Source organism: Podarcis vaucheri, assembly GCF_965113315.1.
Source record: "Podarcis vaucheri genome assembly, chromosome: 17".
NCBI classification, from domain to species: Eukaryota; Metazoa; Chordata; class Lepidosauria; order Squamata; family Lacertidae; genus Podarcis; species Podarcis vaucheri.
In genome coordinates this window covers 29539787-29560329 of record NC_138755.1, presented here as the reverse complement: position 1 = coordinate 29560329, position 20543 = coordinate 29539787, and positions in this window count along the sequence as shown.

The window sequence follows — 20543 nt, the reverse complement described above, 5'->3', positions numbered from 1 at the left end:
CCATCTGTGTTATGAACAAGAGAGTGGCATTTATCACATACAGGATCGCATGTACTTCACACTTTTTCTCCCCCAGACCTCTTTTCCCTGCTGGGTAACCCTTCCTCAGTTGGTTAAATTTCTCTTCCCCTGTGATTGGCTCCATGCTTGCATCAAGCTTTTCCTAAATTAGTAGGGGCATGGAGGGGGGGGGGGATTTCCACCAGAATTGTGGAAGGGCGAGGGAGGTTGTAAAATTTTCCTTTTCCTACAGTCCCGCTTGTTTCTTCCTCAGATGACTGGGAAGCAGCTGAGAGTAGTGAAAAGGGGGCTGGAATGCATAAAAAAGGCTCCTTTATAGGTAGGGTGGGATATTGATTAAATAAATCAATAATTCTTTCCCCCCCCCCCCGCAGCTGCTCCTCCAGTGGGAAGTTATGGCCCATAAGCAGCCTAGGGAGTGCAAATTGCACACTTCTGAACAAAAATTAGAAAAAAGGATGTGTCTCTTGGAGACGATGCATACTGACTGGAGAATGTGCATATGGCCCAGCGAATGTACAAAATGCGGCCAAGAATGTACAGAATTCAGCAGAGAGATGCACATTTCCTATTGAAGTAGTAATATGTGCACATTCTCCTCTAGGCCTAGTGAATGTACACAATGGCCCTTAACACTCCTATTTATGTATGTATTTATTTAAATAAATGGATACTGTACACTCCTTGATTGTAAAAAAACAACCAGCCTAAAAGACGTTTACAAAAAGATAAAACAGTAAAATCAAGAAGAATCACAACCATACAAAAGTTAAAATACTAAAAATACTAAAAATAAAAATAAAAAAGGTTCTAAGCATCTGGCTAGGCTTGTCTAAACAAGAATGTACAGTGAAGGCACCTGCTTGTTCTCAATAGGTAGGGAGTCTCAAAGTGCAGGTGCTGCCTCACTAAACAATCAAGTTCTTAAAATGTGGATCGGGCAATATGCAGCACCTGGGGTGGTGCCTCCAGCAGTTTTTAAATTTTTAGTATGTGTGTATGTACACACACAGAGAGACACACACACAGAGAGAATAAAAAACCAAGATTTTTCTCTAACAAAGCAGCTGGCCAGTACTATGCCCAGTGCAAGTAAGGGTCTTCATTTCACTTTGACATATGGTTGACATTATAAAGTATTTTTCTTTGCTCAGGAAGACCCTTAATACTTAGCTTTAATCATACAATAGAGAGCAATATAATTTTCCTGGCAAACTAAAATAGATGTGCAAATTGAAACAAAAGGATGGGATCTAACAGAGGCATGTAGTCTTGCGCGCTCATATATAACCAGGAGTGAGCATAGTAGGGAATATGTCTATATTAAGGCCAGAAAAGCAAAACAAAATCCATGCTGTGGATATAAAGCCCACTGTTAAAAGAGCTAGAAAGGTTCACAGCAAGAAAATGGAAATGCACAATTGTATTTGTACAGAAAGGGCTTCCCATTGCCTTATTTGAAAACTCTTCCTGTGTCCCTCCATTGATTCCCTCATTGCACTCCAACCTAGATCTTCCTCCGAGAGCAACAGCAACAACCCCCTTCATTATTTTGTTTGCAATTGTGAACTAGGCAACATGTAATTGCCACAGAATCGGGCTAATGCTGTTACAATGTTACAGGTTACCCCAATCTCTGCTGACTGGTAGCAAGATTCCAGGGGTCTTTGCACATAAACCAGGGTTTATGTTACTTTGGAATGAGGCACAGCAGAAACTAGTTTATTTTACACATATTTACAACCTGGGTTTGGGTGGAGGGAGTGCAGAACATTACAAACCCTCCAAGTGTCCCTTTTTTTCAGGGACAGTCCCAGATTTACAGAAGCCATCGCAGTTTCTGATGTGATCCCAGAATGTTCCGCTTATCCTTAGAATGTCCCTATTCTCATCAGGGGAATGTTGGAAGGTATGGAGTTATGAGATTCCCAAGCCAAGGAGATAAGTAACTATACAACCTTTAGAAGACATCTGAAGGCAGCCCTGCATAGGGAATATTTTTTTTAAAAAATGTATTATTATTTTTATATGATATTACACCCCAGGAGTGTCTCTCAGTACAGCCTCTCCTAGAATCATAGAATCATAGAGTTGGAAGAGACCACAAGGGCCATCGAGTCCAACCCCCTGCCAAGCAGGAAACTGAAGTGCATGGAGTTCTCCCTCCCCCTTACTGCAAAGCTGTTTTTTTAAAAGGACACATTTTTCCTGTGATTACATCACACCCCATTACCCTGGCAACCTCCCCCTCCCAACTCTGCCATTGTCTTTTGCAAACTAATACACAGCTGGGGGAGGAACCCCAGCCCCCTTCTTGTCTGATGCTGAGTGTCTTACCTTTTGTCAGGTAAATCATCACCTGCCTTTGTTCTCTCTATAAGCCAAGCTCATGAGGAAGCTGGCTTGACTTATTTTATTTAGGCCTTGCTGAATCCATTGCTCAAAACCCACATTTAGTAATTTCAGAAATTATGAGGAGAGCCTGGCCCTCAGGGATTTTAGGGGATGCTTTTCCCCGGTGAAACCAAAACAATAGCATCAAGAAAAGAATGAGGTTTTTGTTGCTGGTGGAAGCACAGACAACTTTTCAGTTATATCCATCTCTCCAACTAGTTTAATAGTACTTGGTTTATAATTAGGCCTAGCAGAGTGAGATGGGGATCAGGATGTGTTTGTATGTTAAGAGCACAGCCTGCTCCTTTGTCCTCAAGTCACCTCATCGCTGCTGGGCATTTCAGGAGACTCTGAGCTGAAGTCAAAATGTGAATCGTTGCCAGGTACAGCATGTCATTTTAAACATAAGGAAAATGTGGCAAAATAATACAAGCCCGTTCCTGCAGCGTTTCCTCACACAATGCTCCTTCTGAACTTGGTGGGAGTTTTTTTTGCGTGAGGTAAAAATCTTAAAAATAGGGCTTGGCCAGTCTAATTCATAATTCCCTGTGCCATCCAGGGAAGGCTACATAACTGTACCAAAAATGTATGCTGAAGCGATTCGCCATTCTTTTGCAGACTTGAGTATGCCAAGATGGCTGTTGGTGCTCTTTGGCACCAACGGAAAGTTGCTTTGTCGTTTTGGAAACATCTCCTGCACAACCTGCAGATAGAGAAATCCAACTGACACTGAAAGGGGAGAAAATGAAGGGGGAAATCTCTTTACAGAAGGCACTTGCCGTTTCCACAAGGAAGATGTTGAGCTTCTGTTGCTCTATGAATCTCTTATTGTATGTAGTTAATGGGAAATGGAGTATTCTAGGCAATCAAGATTTATCATTCACTTTACAAACAAGAAACAGTTTTGTTTGTTTGTTTGCTATTTTAAATGGATGGCTAATCTTTTTTGGCCTTCCATGACAAGCAAGGCATCCTCTCAGATCAGTCTGACACATGAAACAGGGTGCACCTTTGAATTGCTTTAAGTGGGGAAGGAGCAAGTCTGGAAGGAGAAAAACAGTGCCCTGTTGTCATAGTTAGGCCACTTCTTGGTGAAGTTGTCTTGTAATGGTTAGTCCCACCTGCAGGGGCAGGGGGCCAGAGAAGAAAGATGGTCTGCCCTTGGTGGCTAATGGATTCTCGTGGATTTCTGATAACTTTGGGGGATTTTTTTTTCCAGTGGATAGAGGAGGTGATCCTGTCAAGGCACTTGTGTGGGGTAGTGGTTAAAAGAGTCACGTAATCTGAGGAACCGGGTTCGTGTCCTCGCTCCTCCACATGCAGCTGCTGGGTGACCTTGGGCCAGTCACACTTCTTTGAAGTCTCTCAGCCCCACTCACCTCACAGAGTGTTTGTTGTGGGGGAGGAAGGGAAAGGAGATTGTTAGCCGCTTTGAGACTCCTGAAGGGGAGTGAAAGGCGGGATATCAAATCCAAACTCTTCTTCTTATTATTATTCTTGTTTCATGGTGGAACATCAACAGGATCACTCCCAAGGTTCCTCTCTGGTGCTGTGGATATCACATGGCTCCTTGGTACTCTGAGGAGCTGCGGTTGATGGCGCAGGTTCCACACAAATGGTGGAAACCTTGTACTGAAGCTAATTGAACCTGTGTTAGGAGACATAACTGTGCTTACCACATGACGGTGGAGGCAGTAAAGAAATTGTATTTCCCTGTGCCAGTCATGTCCCTGAGCAGTTGGGCTGGCAGAGTTGGAGATCAGTGACCCTGGATTTGGTGTGTGTATATTTACATGGTTTCAAGTACTTCTGTAAAACAGTTTTTATTTATTGATAAATTGCTGAAGCACATATTCAACCAAACAAGCTATAGCTTAGGGCCCCACTCTCTTGGGGGACCCCAAAAAAATTAAAGGAGGAAAAAAACCTGGATGTACATTTCCAAAATATAAGATAAACTTCTTCTTAATTGTATTTCAGTTCAACAATTACTTGAATAAACTACATATTTTGTATGTGCAAATGGCTTTAGATACCTACTAGGTCGATAAATTACCATGTAGCATATAGTCAACACAACAAACAGAGACCGTTTGTTGTTGACAATGGACAGCTGGACATATAAAGGGCCCTGTTACCTTCAGTGGCTTAGGGCCTCATCAGACCTAAATCCAGCCCTGCCCATGACACGAACACACATGCTATCTCCACAGAAAAAAGGGGTGCAATAGTTTTGTTCCCTTAGGAAGAACCATGGTGTTGTCTTAATTCGAAGAAACAGTGATGTCCTTTCCATGGAACCATTTACTTTGTTAAATCAGTCCTAGCTCTGAGGTCTTCCCAAGAGAGAACTACATTGTCTGGAAATGCCTAAGAAATTATGCAAAGGATCTTGAGATTTTTCCAGTACTGTCTGCTGTTTTAGGATAGCTCTTGGTCCGCTCCTGTGTGACTTCAAATCATAATCTTCGATTCTCACCTAGATACCGTAGAAGTGTTGGTTTTCCGATTTATGATTTTCTGTGGGTACGGTTTGTTCATGTTGCTTACAATGTATATTTATATTGGCCATATTATTGAATTAAAACTTCATCTATAATACAAAGGATTGGTCCACATCTGCTTGTATGTCACACATGTTCCTTTAAAACATGTCTGGGTCACTGGGAAGCAAACTGCTTGTTTTTATGGATTCCTTGTGCCCCTTCCACTCTTCATCCTTTCACAAGGCTCTCAAATTGTGTGTATGCTTCATACCATGTTCATACTGTGAATCTCTCCCCACCACACCATGTCTGTCATTTCCCATTATGGAGCATATCTAAACTCATAAAATTAATTTCTATTAATCCTGTGAATATTCAGAGTTTTGACTACAGAAAAGAGAGCTGTACGCTTTGCATATTGGAATGGAAAAGCGGGCAAGGAAATGGGTGGACATTTGGAAAGGAATAAGGATATAATAGACTCTGCTGTTTGACTTCTGGGATATCTCTCCACTCATATAGGGTGAGATGAAATGTTGAGTCATTCTGTACTTAGATTTTGAGTGGGTGTCACACAGCAACTGAGTATTGTGTGGCAACACATATTCACATTCTGCAAATCAGCAGTAAGCCGTCTTGATAGAAAGTTTGAGCAGAAAAGAAAATAGAATATGTGTTCAAGAGACACAATGGTATGAGTAATCATATTGTCCCTGCAGCACATACTCTGAACACTGCATATTTCCTTGCCCAGTTCCTGAACTGGGTTTTACTCTCCATTTCTTCAAGTCTCATGTTCTCTTAAAGGTAAAGGTAAAGGTACCCCTGCCTGTACGGGCCAGTCGTGTCCGACTCTAGGGTTGTGCGCCCATCTCACTCTAGAGGCCGGGAGCCAGCGCTGTCCGAAGACACTTCCGGGTCACGTGGCCAGCGTGACAAGCTGCATCTGGCGAGCCAGAGCCGCACACGGAAACGCCGTTTACCTTCCCGCTAGTAAGCGGTCCCTATTTATCTACTTGCACCCGGAGGTGCTTTCGAACTGCTAGGTTGGCAGGCGCTGGGACCGAGCAGCGGGAGCGCACCCCGCCGCGGGGATTCGAACTGCCGACCTTTCGATCGGCAAGCCCTAGGCGCTGAGGCTTTTACCCACAGCGCCACCCGCGTCCCTCATGTTCTCTTGGGATTTCAATATCGTTGTTGCAGCATTAATGCAATCTTCTTTTGAGCTTTAAGCAAACATCCCTCGTGTTATTACATCTAACCTGGGATTGAGAAATGGCCACTGAAATGGACCAATCCCTACATTGTGTTCTGAGGACGCAAATGTCTACACCTACATCAATAATAAAAAATGATTGTTAAAGTGAATGAATGTTTTCATAATGCACCACTTCCTCATAAAAATATTTGCATCGCCTACTTTCCATCTAGCTTAGTTTTGTGTTTAATTCCCTTGGTTAACTATAGGCTGGTACCTCTCTACATTCCCAGTGAAAACAGATCCACAATGTTTCTTCTTAAACAATAGGGCCTGTTAAACAAGCAGAGGTGTATTTATTTTTTTAAAAGAAGCTTAGGACAGTACAAAAGGTAATCCTACTTCTCCCTGTAATTATTATTATTTTTTTAATAAAAAAAAATCAGATCACAAACTGCCTTAAAGAAGAAGATGGTTACAGGAAACACTGACTGGATGTGCCTCTCTTTTGTTAGGAGTTTCTGTACAGCAATTAATGGGGCTTGTGGAAGGGAATGCAGCCATGTTCATTTCTATGCATGCAAGGGCATTCTCCCAGCTGTCTGTCCTTTGAATAGTTTTTCCCCCATTTAAATTGAAGGAGACAATTGCATATACAGTGCGAGGGCACTGACTTCACCCCAAACAATAAAAAAGCAATAAAACCTTGGGAACAGAATGTGTAAATAGAGCCTAACGATGATGTCCTTACACTGAAAAGCAAAACATGGAACTATTATTATGGTAATGATGTCAAATATTGGAGTTATATTATTCCACACTCATCCTAAGGTGCAGGAGTGCCGACAGAATAATCCATGCCCAGGACACTCTATGTGGATCAAACCATCAGCCCTCAGTCACAAAATAGGGTATAGTTTTTTATTTGATTTGCATGTACCCTGTGTCATATACAAATTTGCATCTTCTCTGGTAGGTGGGATGGAGGCCCCAAAATAAATCAGGGACCATATGCAAGTAATAAGATATCTGACAGACAGAATGTAAACAGGTGAAGCTTTCCCCATATAGCGGAACCTCGGTTTTCAAACTTATTCCGTTCTGGAAGACCATTTGGCTTCCGAAAAGTTCAAAAACTGAGAATCAGTGGGCTGGCTGCAAAGTCAATGGGAAAAAATGAAAAAGCCATTCGGCTTCCAAAAATCGTTCAAAAACTGGAGCAGTTGCTTCTGGGGTTTTGGCGTTTGGGAGCTGAAATGTTCCAAAACGGAGGTGTTTGGGAACTGAGGTTTGACTGTAGTACCGTATTTTTCGCCCTATAGGACTCACTTTCCCCCCTCCAAAAATGAAGGGGAAATCTGTGTGCATCCTATGGGGCGAATGCAGGCTTTCGCTGAAGCTTGGAGAGCGAGAGGGGTTGGTGCGCACCGACCCCTCTCGCTCTCCAGGCTTCAGGAAGCTATCAGCAAGCCTGGGGAGCCCGCGGGAGTTTCCGCAGGGCTCCCTAGGCTGCGGATAGCAGCCTGCTGCATGGATCATGGGGAGCGCAGAAGCAAAGTGCCCCACGCTTCGGGCAGACATCGGGCAGCCCCACAAGCTTGGGGGACAGTGGGGAGGCGCAGCACCGCCACCCCGCTGTTCCTCAACCTGGTTTGGATTCCCCGACCTGGTTTTTTTTGGGGGGGAAATAAAGGAATTCCCCCCTTTATTCCCCCCCTAAAAAACTGGGTGCGTCCTATGGGCCGGTGCATCCTATGGGACAAAAAAATACGGTAATTTCTGCCTAGCACACAGCTGTTAAAAGAATGAGTCCTCTTCAGCTCCAGTGCCAACCCTACACCATGCAAATAACTCAACTCTCATTAGCTGAAAAGCACTTACTGTAGAATACTCTTTGTCTTTAATCAATTGATCCTTAGGTTGGCAATACCACATTCAGTGCCATTACTTTCAGTGGGTCTACTGTGAGTAAAACTTAGTTGAATACAGCCCAGGGTCCAATCTTTGGGGTCAGGACAAGTCTGGCCAAAAAAAGGATGGTTGTTGCTTCATGTCTATCCACTTTGCTGTAGCACAAACCACAGGCACGAGTTTGCCATCATAACATGTTGTTAGATACCTGGTAAAAAAAGGCCAGCAACCCGGGCTACAAGGCATGCATAGAAACATATGACCCCACTTCTCTCAATGATCCCAGCGGTGTTTTGATGCATAAATTAGAAATACTGATCCATAGCTTTGTGACATGCGACATCACTCTTTTGTTTCTCTCCACTTCCAATCCATTTGAGAAACACTGCTTTTAGCCATGTCTCCTTGATGGTGGCAAGGTCTGTGATGGACAGAATCAGACGTGGGTGGCGCTGTGGTCTAAACCACTGAGCCTCTTGGGCTTGCTGATGAAAGCACACCAGTGCAAGTAGATAAATAGGTACTGCTGTGGCAGGAAGGTAAACATTTCCATGTGCTCTGGCTTCCGTCACAGTGTTCTGCTGCGCCAGAAGTGGTTTAGTCAGGCTGGCCACATGACCTGGAAAGCTGTCTGTGGACAAACGCCGGCTCCCTCAGCCTGAAAAGTGAGATGAGGGCCACAACTCCATAGTCGCCTTTGACTGGACTTAGCCGTCCAGGGCTCCTTTACCTTTTTACCTTTTATAACACATTTCAGATGACCTTGGGCAGAATTTGCTTCTAAGGTACGTGCTAAAATCTAACAAATTCACAGCTCCATTTTAGCAGGAAAAGGTGATGAGAGCCAGTGTGATGTGGTGAATATTGCACTGAATTTAAAGCAAGGAAATCTGGGTTCAGTGCTTTGCTCAGCCATAAAGCTCATTGAATGACCAATCACCACCTCTCAGTGTAACTGGAAGTGAGAATTCATTACCATGCCCATGTGGCAGTAACAGAAGCAAAAAAATAAGGGGGGGGGGCTTTACTTTGATTCTTCCATTTCATCCTCTGAGAGCCACACAGCAGTGCTGTTCTAAGTGGTGATAGCCTTCTTGAAATCTAGCCCAGCCGGGAGGTCGCTGGAACCTTCAGCAGCTTGCTGTGACAATTTTGCAAATAACTTCAAGGATAAAACCCCACACATTCACTCAGAGCTTGACACCGCTGCTGGGGATCTGTCCCTGTGCAGATGTTTTCACCAGTTTCCATTTCTGAGGCCTGAAAATATGGGCAAGGCAAGTTCTTGCCTCAACTCTTGTCCATCCTGACTGATAAGAGTGAGAGAGATCCTGCTGGATCCTGGAATATTATGTCAGAGCTGGGAAGAAGTATAAAAACAGTGGCGGCAATGATAAGGCTGTTTCTCAAGAAATCCTCCCCATACTTCATAACATTTGACCTGTTGCCAGTCTCCCCTTTTTCAGCAAGATATTCAAAAGGGTGGCAGCTGGTCAGCTTCAGAATCTCTCAAAGGAGGCTGGTTATCTAGACATATCACAGTCTGACTTTAGACCGCAGCTAGGGCCTGAAATGGGATGCGGGTGACTCTGTGGGTTAAACCACAGAGCCTAGGGCTTGCCGATCAGAAGGTCGGCAGTTCGAATCCCCATGACGGGGTGAGCTCCCGTTGCTCGGTCCCTGCTCCTGCCAACCTAGCAGCTTGAAAGCACGTCAGACAGAGTGCAAGTAGATAAATAGGTATCACTCTGGCAGGAAGGTAAACAGTGTTTCCGTGCGCTGCTCTGGTTCACCAGAAGTGGCTTAGTCATGCTGTCCACATGACCCGGAAAGCTGTCTGCAGACAAACGCCGGCTCCCTCGGCCTGAAAGAGAAATGAGTGCTGCAACCCCAGAGTCGTCTACGACTGGACTTAACAATCAGGGGTCCCTTTAGGGCCTGAAATGCCTTTGATCACCCTGGTAGAGAGGAGGCAGAGTGGATCCCTCAGTGCCTTTTGATACCGCTGACCACAGTATTTTTTCTGGGCTGGAGTGGGGGGCATTGTGGGACAGCTACTAGACTTCTTAGGTATCCTTGTAATGCAAGCAAATGAAAAAATAAATAAATCTACACTTCTGCTTGCCCCATGATGTCTAAGCATGGGTGCAAGTGGTTTTCCGTTTATCCCACTGCTTTCTCCTGGGAAAACCCATTCTTTGCAGCTGAATTGGAGCAAACATCAATCTGCAGAAAACTTGATTGGCGTTTACTACAGTTCAGTGGTAAAGACCAGACTTTCCTGGGCAAAAGGGGCAGGACAAGCAGAAGTGTGGATGATCCCTAAGTGAGTGTAACATGTCACCTTTTTAAAAAAGAGCTTTGTGATTGAGTTTTTTAAAATGTTCTCATGAAAAATTGCCAGTATTTTAATGTTTGTCTTCCTAATACGTTAATTTTAAAAACACAATTTTGCCTAATGGACACATTTTGATAGACAAATAAATGAACATTAAATAACTGATTTCTACAAATGTTGGAGGAGTTGCTTTTTTAAAAAAATTCTGGTGTTTGCTTAAGCAGACACATTGCTTTCACAATTTTTTAAAAAATGGTTGTTTCCTTTCAGAGCCGGTATTCTCTCCCCCCCTTCCCGGCTACTGATACTACTGTTGACATATCACACTATTGAAAATGGTGGGATGACTCAGAGCTTATGGCAGTGTCTGGGAAGTTACTGTGGCCCACGATCTGACTGTGTCACCCTTTTGCAGAAGTTGCATGAGGCAAGCAGTTTGGAACCAGATTGTTACAAAAGTGTCTTTTTTTCTGTGAGACATTCTCTCTCTTCTCCCAGAATATTTCCACCCAGTGTTCAAAACTCCCATTGTTCTAGGCACATTTTGGGACAGAGAATTTCATTAGGGTGAGCAGTTTCTGAGCTCTGTGTGCAGTACCGCACCTAAGATTTCAGATTAAAACTGCAGAGTAGAAGGAAAGGAGGACTTTTTTCTGCAACCCCACTTGAAGCTACCCTCTGAAGACTGGAGAAGAGACCCTCTTAAGAATATTAGGGAGGTGGACAGGGGAAGGATTAGACCATGTGAAAAATGAACATAATATTTTAGCTGCAGTTCATTCATTTTCAGCTTTGTATTCTTGTTATTAAAAAGCGCATCTAGATATTCCGTCGTGGTGCCCATAACCTAGGTTTAAGGTGCCATTTAGCTCCTAAATTTCATATCTCAGTTTCTAACACTGCTTCCATCATAAGTGAAACAAATGAGAGTGCACTTTCAGCTGCGATGCCCCTGTTATGAAAAGGTCACCTCATTTATTATTGTATGTTTATTTATACCCCACCTTATTTCTCTGACAGGACCCAAGGAGGCTCACATGTAAAAACGAGAACCGCTAAAAACATAGAAACAAGCAATCATTGTGGGGCTGAAAAATTTAATTAATGACTTACTCATCTGACTTTTGAATGTGTATTTATTTGTTTTTAAGTGGGGAAATGAGATAGAATGGTCTTCTGAATGAACACCTGTGCATTCGACATAGATCAGAAATAGGATGATTAATCCATCCCTACTGCTGAATAAGAGGGATGCGGGTGGTGCTGTGGGTTAAACCACGGAGCCTAGGGCTTGCCGATCAGAAGGTCGGCAGTTCGAATCCCTGTGACGGGGTGAGCTCCCGTTGCTCAGTCCCTGCTCCTGCCCACCTAGCAGTTCAAAATCACATCAAAGTGCAAGTAGATAAATAGGTACCGCTCTGGCGGGAAGGTAAACGGTGTTTCCGTGTGCTGCTCTGGTTCGCCAGAAGAGGCTTAGTCATGCTGGCCACATGTCTGCAGACAAATGCCAGCTTCCTCGGCCAATAAAGCGAGATGAGCGCCACAACCCCAGAGTCGGTTACGACTGGACCTAATGGTCAGGGGTTCTTTAGTGCTGAATAGTCTGTGTTGGTTGGGGCTGATGTCATTCAAAACATCTGGATGACACAGGTTGGTGAAATCTCACCTGGGGTGGGCATTTTTCCCTGGCAAGAGGTTGAGGACAAAACATATTGGATCCTTCACAATAATGAGATATATTTTCTTGCCTGGCAATTTCAGCTGCCATGTGTACCAGCCCTAGTGCCCAAACTTCATTGTAAAGCTGAAAATCTCTCCCCCCCCCCAGTCATCTTTATGCTTCTTTCCTGCCTCCAGTGAGATTTTTATTGTGAAGAATTTTTCACTGCATAGAATTTCCCCTCTGAAGACAGGTGGAAAATTTGTGGAACAATGAAATCGATTTGGAACTACTGTTAAAACGCTTATACCTTTCCCTCACTGGGACTGAGTTCTTAAAAAAACCCAAACCCAAACCCAAACAGCTCTTCGTTTTTGTAGCAAAATCTGCCTGTGGACTGTTCCTGCCATCCGAGAGCAATTTTTTCTGTAGCGCAATGTTAGGTGATAAATAAAGACTGCACGTTTCGTGTTTATTGCCAGCATTTGATGAGAGACAAGTCAAACAAAAACCCAAGAAAAAGAGTGGCTGACTCAGCGCCAGATTTACGTATAAGCTAAACAAGCTATAGCTTAGGGCCCCACTCTCTTGGGGCTCTCCCAAAAATCTAAAAAAAACCCCAAAACACCACTGGATGTACATTTCCAAAATATAGGATGAAAAACAAATAAAACAAAACCTATGTACAGCAACAGTGTAGGTACACAAATTACCATATAGCAAATATTGAACACAAAAAACAGCGGCAATTCGTTGTTGACAAAGGACAGCTGGACATACAAAAGGGCCCCATCACCTTCAGTAGCTTAGGGCCTCATCAAACCTAAATCCCTAAACCCTGAGATGGTTGCTTGCTGTCTTCTTTCCACTGATTTTTCACTTAAGGTGCATGTAAGACTAGGCATTTTGCACCCCACTATTGGTAGTCACGCAGGTGGCACTGTGGTTTAAACCACAGAGCCTAGGACTTCCCGATCAGAAGGTCGGTGGTTCGAATCCCTGTGGTGGGGTGAGCTCCCGTTGCTTGGTGCCTGCTCCTGTCAACCTAGCAGTTCGAAAGCGCGTCAAAGTGCAAGTAGATAAATAGGTACCACTCCGGTGGGAAGGTAAACGGCATTTCCGTGCACTGCTCTGGTTTGCCAGAAGCGGCTTAGTCATGCTGGCCACATGACCCGGAAGCTGTACGCCAGCTCCCTTGGCCAATAAAGCGAGATGAGCGCCGCAACCCCAGAGTCGGTCACGACTGGACCTAATGGTCAGGGGTCTCTTTACCTTTATTGGTAGCCAAAAAAGTGTAACATATACATGTAGTTTGTGTTGTCATTCCTGAGTGTAGATATTAGAGTTTCTAGTTACAGGACATTAAGAGGCAGCTTGTGGCCAAGTAGATGGGAGGGCTCCAAATTGGCTCCAAATTTTGTATATCTTGGCTTTTGCTGTTCTGCAGCTGGTTTTCCCCCTCCTTTTATAACTTCTAATGCCAATTAAATAGTATTAATGAGCTGGAGTCATTTCCCTCATCTTCGTCTCTGCCTTTACCAGAGACAAAGTATTTACCAGGTTCACCAGTTCAGCAAATAAATACCATAAGTGAAACCTCAGGAATTTCACGAAATATAGAGATGTTGGGTGCAATAGCAGCAATATAACCAGCTTGTGTGAAACAGTTATATCCAATTCAGTTCTACTCAGACATGATAATTTTAGGTTCATTATTTCCAGTGTTTCACTTTGAGTAGAACCTAGTTGGATACAACCCACATTTGTTGTTGCTGTTCAGTCATTTAGTCGTGACCCCATGGACCAGAGCACGCCAGGCACTCCTGTCTTCCACGGCCTCCTGCAGCTTGGTCAAACTCATGTTTGTAGCTCCGAGAACACTGCCCAACCATCTCGTCCTCTGTCGTCCCCTTCTCCTTGTGCCCTCAATCTTTCCCAACATCAGGGTCTTTTCCAGGGAGAAAGTGTAGACTTATCACACTCTCCCTATGGAATCCCTCTGAGTCACTTTAGCAGTAAGTGACCTCAGGTCTGTAGCTTTATACTATTTGTGTAGAATGTGAATGTTGTTAATATGCTATTACAGGGATCGACTGGGAGGTTTAGGTAGATCACGGCCAATCACGGCCTGCTTTTCCTTTGCAGTTGCCCCTTGCCCTGTCCTCCATTTGCGCAGGATCGCTTGAACGGATATTTTGGTGAGTGAATTTTCCCCATTCCCCTTAAATAAAGTTCTATTTTTTTCTCTCCCCTCCCCCTCCCTAAAAAAGCACAACAACTTTAACCTGAACTCCCCTCCCCCCCTAAAAGGGGTAGATCATTGCCAGTTTTTAATTTTGTGAGTAGATCTCAGTCTCTTGGAAGTTGGATGTGCCTGCGCTATTAGTATCATGGCCAGGAATGTTTTTGCCCCTTCTTATTTTGAGATACTTTCTAGTTTCCATTGAGAAATTAGACGCAGTGCCAAATGGAGGAATGACAGAGGACAGGGATGAAGATGTGGTAAAGAGCTAAGAATGCGTTTGCTTGTAAAATCAATGAATGGGGGAATAAGTTGCTGCTCCATTTAAGGCTGAGAAAGGATCTCTCTTTGTATTGACATACTATAATGTAGCAGAAATGGATTAATCTGAATAGTGTGACTTCCTTCCTTTCCTTTAATATGGGGAACTATGCTTGCACACTGCAGGCTCAGACTATTACATGCGCATAACAGGTGGTCCAACACTGCTACATCTGAAGGCAGCCCTGTTTAGGGGAGTTTTTAGTGTGTGACGTTTTAATGTATTTTTAATCTTTCGTTGGAAGCAGCCCAGAGTGGCTTGGGAAACCCAGCCAGATGGGCAGGGTATAAATAATAAATTAATATAGAGAGCCAGTGTGGTGTAGTGGTTAAGAGTGATAGACTCGTAATCTGGGGAACCGGGTTCGCGTCTCCGCTCCTCCACATGCAGCTGCTGGGTGACCTTGGGCCAGTCACACTTCTCTGAAGTCTCTCAGCCCCACTCACCTCACAGAGTGTTTGTTGTGGGGGAGGAAGGGAAAGGAGATTGTTATCCACTTTGAGACTCCTTCGGGTAGTGATAAAGCGGGATATCAAATCCAAACTCTTATTAAATTATTATTATTGCACTTCTTCAGAGGTGATGCTGCAGAGGGGCAAGGATGGGCAGGTCTTCTGCCTCAAACTATTTTATTTGGGTTCCTCTAATAAAAATTAGGAAAAAAAAACAAACAATGACTATCATCAGTGCAGGTACGAATTTAGACTTTTTTTAAAAAAATTTTATCATCTACAATACTGTCTTATTTATTTTATATTACAATACATTGATTACTGCTTTCATTTTATAGATCAATGGTCTCATTAGATAGTAAAATTCATGTTAAATTGCTGTTTTAGAGGTTGTTTTGAAAGTCTGGAATGGATTAATCCATTTTGCTTTACTTTCTATGGGAAAGTGTGTCTTGGTTTTGGAATGCTTTGGTTTTGGAACGGACTTCCGGAACGGATTAAGTTTCAGAACCAAGGTACCACTGTACTGTACTCTCCTAGCTCAAAGTTACATACAGACGGGAGTTGTTCTTCCAGAATTCTCTGTAAGTCCTGGTCTGGATAAATCTATGCCTAGCCTGTAGCCTTCTGGAATCTGGTCTGGATCAAGGAACAGATCAGCTTTAGACATCGCAGAAGTATGGGTGGGAAACATAGTTGGAGAGATAGAGCAAATAGAAGTGTCCATACTTTTCTTTTTATCCTTCTTTACTGATTACAGGAAAGATTTGAAAACACAAACTCCACCCCCCCTTGCTCCAAAGGACAGAATCAAAAATACTATGTTTTTTTGCAATGTGCGTGCGTGCATGAAGAACGCTTAATTTTTTTTTAAAAAAAGGTTGCATATTTTAAACAACCTGCTTCCCCCCTCCTTCTGTACATTCTTATGACTGAAGCCAGCCTCGCCCCTTCCTTTGCACTGCATATTTTCCATTTTAAGATTTCCTGTTGAAACTAAAGGGCAAAGATCTCGTCAATAGCTGCACGGAGCTGGGATTATTTGCTGTGTGTAAAAGGTAGCTTCGAGGCTCTTGCTTACTGGTAGTGGTAACTCTCCTTATCGGGAGAATCAGGGTCTCAAGTTCACTGCCTTTGACTTCCTACTGCTTCATTGGGCTAAAGTCCTGACTTTCAGTGTAATCTGAAGAATGGCTGAAAACAGCAAAATCTGCTTTTGTATTGTAATAGTAGGTGGCAGGCTTCCTTCTTCCCTCTCCAGAGTGTTTTGTTTCTTAGTCCTTCCCTATCTTCACCTGTGCTTATTTTATGGGTGACACACACATGTACTTTTCTGTGTGGGTGAGCTGTGCAGTAAAAAAAGATATGAATGGAGCCAATAGGGTAAAAGTTAAGTTCATGCTCCATCTGCGAGGAAAAACTAGAACGGTCAAATATAACATTGTTTTCTCTGAATCACAGACTCACACCATACATTTAAAACACTCTTACATACCCTCCAACATTTACCTGATGAAAATAGGGAGGCCCTATTCCATAATAAGCAGAGACATCACCTTGCCAACAAAGGTCCGTATAGTTAAAGCCATGGTATTCCCAGTAGTGATGTATGGAAGTGAGAGCTGGACCATAAAGAAGGCTGATCGGCAAAGAATTGATGCTTTTGAATTATGGTGCTGGAGGAGACTCTTGAGAGTCCCATGGACTGCAAGAAGATCAAACGCATCCATTCTTAAGGAAATTAGCCCTGAGTGCTCACTGGAAGGACAGATCGTGAAGCTGAGGCTCCAATACTTTGGACACCTCATGAGAAGAGAAGACTCCCTGGAAAAGACCCTGATGTTGGGAAAGATGGAGGGCATAAGGAGAAGGGGACGACAGAGGATGAGATGGTTGGACAGTGTTCTCGAAGCTACAAACATGAGTCTGACCAAATTGCGGGAGACGGTGGAAGACAGAAGTGCCTGGCGTGCTCTGGTCCATGGGGTCACGAAGAGTCGGACACGACTAAACGACTAAACAACAACAACAAACAACAAATTCAACAACAACAACAACAACAACAACAACAACAACAACAACATTTATACCCCGCCCATCTGACTGGGTTGCCCCAGCCACTCTGGGTGGCTTCAAGCATATATAAAAACATAATAAAGCATTAAGCATTTAAAAAAACCTTTTCTATACAGGGCTGTCTTCAGATGTTTTCTAAAGGCTGTATCTCATTGGCTTGGGGGTCGGATAACTCCATACCCTCCATTTAAAAAAACCTCTTCCTATACAGAATTGCCTTCAGACGGCAGTAAACTCCATACCCTCCAACATTTCTTCAATGAAAATAGTGACGTCCTAAGGAAAAGTGGGACATTCTGGGATCAAATCAGAAACTGGGATGGCTTCTGTAAATCCAGGACAGTCCCTGGAAAATAGGGACACTTGGCGGGTCTGCTGTTGCATTCTTATGACTGTGACGGAGTCATGCTGCCTGAAAAACTGTAGTTATGCCATGGTGAATCAAATCTTCCTTATCTCCTGTATTTAGCTAATGGGCAAAATATGATACAGTATTACCTCTTGCCACCTGGCGTTCCATCGTGCCCACACAATCAAGACTCTTGGGAAACAGCACAACGAGCTGATTAAGTTTATCAAGAAATGCAAACAAGGCCTTGATGCGATACTGTGGCTCCTGCAAGACCTTGATGTGATACTGTGGCTCCTGCAAGACTGAGAGTCCGGCGTTTTAAGTTCAAGACCTTTTATGGCACATGATACAGTTGTCCAATAGACTGTCACTTAGGATGGGGAGCAGCTGAGATCACCCAGAGGAGTTGTCCCCCATGTTACAGAAATGGGGCATTTCATGTTGCTGCTCTCAGGCTATGAAACACTCCTCTAGCAGAGATTTGGCAGGCATCCTTGCTTTTGAATTTGAGGCATCCCTTGAAATATATATATATATATATATATATATATATATATATATATATATATGCAGGTTTTGGTGTCTTCGGGTGTCTTCCCGTGTAAGAGTCGGGGTGTCTGGGCGACGTTTCGACGAGGTCTCACTCGTCATCTTCAGGCTGGTGCTTTCGGCTTCTTGTTACTGGAACAGAGCAGAATCTGGTGTTTGAGTTCCTATAAATACTGTTGAGGGGTGTGGTGTATAGCCTCCAACGTTCTGGGCAGAGAGGAAGTTCCTAGATTAGTGTGCCTTTTCTTCTTTTGTTCCTTAATTACTTGAGGGATATCTTGAGTGATACACTTAATGACCCACCCAGTGGTATTCAGAATATCACTCATGAAATCACTCAAGATATCCCTCAAGTGCCCTGAAGCTTGAACTGTTATGGGGGTTCCCTCGCAACCAGCAACAAAGTCTGGAGAACCACTGCAAACTATCTTCTTCAGTGGAGGGTTTTTTTGGGTGAAACAACCTTTACAACATCTGGGCTACTGACTCTCAAACTCTGGAGTTGTTGAAATATATACAGCAACAAAATCAATCCATTTGAGTTGTGTGACTCAAATTGGGTCTAGGTAAAGGTAAAGGTACCCCTGACCGTTAGGGGTAGCGGAAGACTCTGGGGTTGCACGTTCATCTCGCTGTATAGACTGAGGGAGCCGACGTTTGTCCGCAGACAGCTTCTGTGTCATGACTAAGCTGCTTCTGGTGAGCCGGAGCAGTGCATGGAAATGGCGTTTCCTTCCCGCCAGAGTGGTACCTATTTATCTACTTGCACTTTGACGTGCTTTCGAACTGCTAGGTTGGCAGGAGCAGCGACCAAGCAACGGGAGCTCACCCTGTCACGGGGATTTGAACTGCCAACCTTCTGATCAACAAGCCCAAGAGGCTCTGTGGTTTAGACCACAGTGCCACCCGCATCCCTTAAATTAGGTCTACTAGATCTAATTTTAAAAAAACCAATGTGGACCAAAGTTGCTTCTGGGACCCTTCTGGGATTAGGGCTTCTGAAGGTTAAGCTTCATTAGTTTCATAGCCAATCTGCCCCGATTGGATCCATTCCCTAAATGTCTTATACTGATTTATGGGATGATTTGGCATGCAAGAGGAGAATAATTGGATGAGAGACGAGTCACAAAAATATGCACCTTGAATTGAAGTGAGGATGCAGTGTGGTTAATGTCCTTGAGTGCTCATCACTGATTAAAAACCCTGCATCACAGAACAAGGCTTTGTCTAATTTGGCATATTAGTATGCTAAATTATATAAGTCTGTCTGTGATGCAGGGTTTGCAAATTCTCCTTATGCTGAACGTCCTGAAGAAAATTGCTGTGAAGGAGGTGAAATGGTGCCAAGATATATAGCCTGATATCTGGTGGGGTTTTTTTATGGCAACCAACTGTCTAGAACTACTGATAAAGTAATTGTTTTCTTCTGAGTCATATACATTTCTCTGTGCTGACAGGGTTACGTGACTAAGCAGAGAGGGGGATGCCGTTTTATCTTAATTTCTTTTCTAATATCTCTCCCTGATAGTGTTTATCTATGCCCATAGTGCAACATGGCATAAAAGTTTGCCTGACACAGTATTGATACATATTCCTCGTTAACTATGGCCTTTGCGTTGGCACAGGCTGGATTTCCTTCCTGCTCCTTCCTAATATATCGTCTTAGTTTATGAATCACTCCATATTTTATTTGTAGTTCTCTGAGAAAAGGCCTATTAAGTACTCCTGTTTTGACTGCCACAGTAAAAAATGCATTCCATCATGTATGAATGAAAGGTGCATGCAAGAATAATTCATGGCTTTCCCCTCAAGAATACTCCCAAGCTAGAGCCTTTTGCCTTTTTGCTGCTTGTGTGCTTTTTGAAGGGAAGATATGTGAATTATATACACTGTTACCCTACATGACTGATGTAATATACCTGTATTTGTACTCAGGTGTGCAACTTTGGGGCAAGGTGCGTTGGAAGAGTGTAGTTCGAAGGCCTCAGAGACATAACACTTTGTGAAATGAAGTTTACTGATCAACATTTGTCTTGTTTAAATCGGAACCTGGGAACCAACGACCAATTTCAGCATAATGTTTGGGTAGTCCTTTGGATCCTGGCCTTAACTAGCTGTTTAGTTCCTTCACTGAAGGCTTTGTGACTCTTCTCCAGCCCCTGCAGAAACACACAACTACAGTGGTTATTTTTAAGCAGGAACAAATCAGTTCAGCAATCTCCCCATTCAATACTGCATGTGAGAACGGGATATTGCGGTTCTAGCATGGGATCAGAGCTAGCACAAGGACAGAATCTGAAGCTCGATCCATACAAGATGGAGCACCGATAGTGGGTAGTTCAGTGGTTTGGGAAGATGATGTTCAGGCTCTTGTAGAGATGGATTAAGTTCAAGTTTGAAGTTATAGCTAGCCTTGTATTTGAATGACCAGGTGGCATGTTTGTGGCACAAAGCTCCATCCACCAGTTACGACCCCCTAGATGGAGGTGGCCAAACAGTGTGCATGCTCTGGTCACATCCAGCCTGGACTTCTGTAGTTGTT